Source organism: Papaver somniferum, chromosome 5 (assembly GCF_003573695.1).
Source record: "Papaver somniferum cultivar HN1 chromosome 5, ASM357369v1, whole genome shotgun sequence".
Classification (NCBI taxonomy): Eukaryota; Viridiplantae; Streptophyta; class Magnoliopsida; order Ranunculales; family Papaveraceae; genus Papaver; species Papaver somniferum.
Genome location: NC_039362.1, coordinates 188,127,996 through 188,130,929, shown reverse-complemented (window position 1 = coordinate 188,130,929; position 2,934 = coordinate 188,127,996).

Genomic DNA, 2,934 nt, shown 5'->3' with positions numbered 1-2,934 from the left:
TTAGAGCAGGCAAATACGTTTGAAGACCTCGTAAGTCTGTGTTTGTAGCGATCTGACTCTATGGACAGAAATTCTATCTCCATAAACGTACCACCAGTCTTCGATGGCTCAAACTAGTTGTGGTGGAAAATCGCTATGCGTGCTTTTCTTCAAGCTCGTGATTTTCAAACATGGGTACATGTTGTTAATGGCTATACTCCTCCGATTGATCCAGAAGGCGATGTGTCTAGACCTAAGGATATTGGTAAATATAGTCCAGAAGAAATCCTTGCTGAAAAGCAAAATTCTGACGGCTTAAATGCTACCATACATGCCATTACCCTAGATCTTCAACATCATGTGACTACGTGCACAAAGTATAAAGATGCCTGGGATATCTTAGAAACCATATTTGAAGGAAATACCTGTGAAAAAGAAGCTAGGCTTCAAAACCTAAATTCTGATTGGGAAAACCTTCGTATGGCAGATGATGATTCATTTGATAAGTTTAATCACAAAGTGTCTGAAATTGTTAATGCATCCTTTGCATTGGGTAAGACTATTTCTGAAAAGGACACTGTGGTGAAGATTCTCAGATCTCTGCCATCCAGATACGATTCTAAGAAGCATGCCATCGTTGAAGGAAATAACCTTGATGCGCTTTCCAGAAATTCTCTGGTTGGGAAATTAAAGATCTTTGATCATGAGCATACATCCAAATCTAGAAAGGATGTTGCATTCAAAGCACAAAAGAACACTAAATTACTTGATAAAGGTAAAAGTGTTTGCATCTCTGAAGATGATCTTTCTGAGGCTGATTCATCAGATGAAGAACTTGACAAGTCAGTCTCGTTGATTACAAGATAGTTTAGGGACCTTCTTTTGAAGAGAAGTAAACGGTTCTCCAAAAATAAATCCAGGTCATCAGATAAACCCCATAATCGTGTTCCTCCTAAAAATAGGGATAATGATGATACTAATGACGAGGATATGCATCAGTGATTTAAGTGTAAAGGTTTTGGTCATTTTGCAAATGAGTGTCCAAATCGAAAAAAATACACTGGGAACAAAGGTCTTGCTGCAACTCTTGATAAAATGTCTGACAACTATGATTCTAATGAAGATGAAGAATCAAGTGTTGCACTTCTTGGTGAAAATATTTATATTTATAATTGTAGCAATACATACATCAATCTTGATATTCTTTCAGAAGAGAACTCAACCAATCTGGAAGAAAAAATTTGACCTTTCCGTTGGAAACTATCTGTCTTTTTCAGGTTCTACTATGTGTCTAGCAGCTTGCACATCTCAGATACCTGAATCATATTCCAGGTTGACATGCTCATATTGTTCGCTCAAGGGACATGAACTGTCAAAGTGTTTCAAGTATAAACACAAATTGAGGCATGCCAACAAACTTCAATGACGAGCAAATCGATTAGCAAACAAGCTCAAACTTGTTCAAAAGACTGTTGAGGTATGTAAGATTTTATCTTCGTCAAAGAAGTTATTTTCCAAGGATAAGACAAGACCATTGGAAAGAAAATTATGGTCTAAACACTACGAGAAACATGGTTCTATGAATTCCAATCGAAAAGGATATGGTGGACAGATTAGTATTCATTCCAGCACAACTTAAATTGTGTTGGTTAGTGCATCTCGTCTCATGTGCCTGATTAAAAGAGACAAGATTTTGCACATCTCAGGCTTTAAGAAAAGAAAAGTCTCTTTTGTTTGATTTTTCTCTGAGAGTATTGTAAAGTCTGGAATTCATGTCGCTTTTCATATCTAATTGATATTGGAAAGGACTTCCCCGGTTAATCAATAAAAACAGGGTTAAAATTGACAATTCTGCCTTTTATAAGGTATGAGTTGTGCGTACGGAATCTTTTTAGTGTATAAAGGTTCTGTAACCCTACATTCCTTTTTCCTTCCCTGAAACTCTTTTTAACTTAAGACTGCTTGTTGAGATTAAATTGTGATTTCCTCTTATAAATCCGTACGCTTATGGATACTCCAAGCATCATGTCTTTTGATGGAAAATATGTTAATATGATTATTAAGCCATCAATCACGAAGGAAAAAGAAAGATCTCTGTTACCTCCAAATTTGAAAAGAAAAAGAAGGAATGTGAGGAGCCAAGAGTCGTTTCTTCAAATTCTCAGAAGTTTTGTGATGTTCTTGAAGAGTTGAAGGAGACAAGAAAGGAGATTCAACAAATAAAGACTTTTGTTATGAGAACTATTGAAATTCATAAGGCCCTGGTTCGACATCTTCAGCCTAAAAGGTTTGTTGGAATTGACTCCTTTCTTCACGACCCATATGTTCCCATGGATGTTGACGACAAGGAGTTCGGGGACGATAAAGAGTTTTTCATAGGTCTCAATGTCTAGGAAAACTTCTCATGAGAATTCTATTCTTGTGTTTTTAGGAAGAATAACTAGAGTTTGGAATAGACATTTTTTTGATTTCACATAGCTATGTCCAACGATTTTCATCTTCAATGTTTTTATATTTATTTGTTTAAATTTTAAAGTTTGTTTGGAAGATGATTTCGTAATATTAATCTTTATGGTTTTATATATTGTAATTTGTTATGGGATATGTGTGTTTGCGTCCGTGAACTATGATTGTCCCACACGTGGTCAAAAGATAAGTCTTTCATATGTCGATATGCAAGTATTGATAAAAGATTGAATGAACTTTTGACAAACAAAAGTTTATCCTTTTATGTCATTATGTAAATATTGATGGAAGAAAGGATGAGCTTTTGTTTATAAAGATTAAATCTATTGTATGTCATTGTGAAAATAGTGGTGAAAGATAGAATGAATATTTGTTTATTCCGTAGTATTGATCTTCCTTGATCCATATTTTATGTATATATTGTGCGGCTCCGTAAGTTCTCTTGTGTTGAGCATTTACGATTAAATTAATCATGTGTTCTATTGTGGT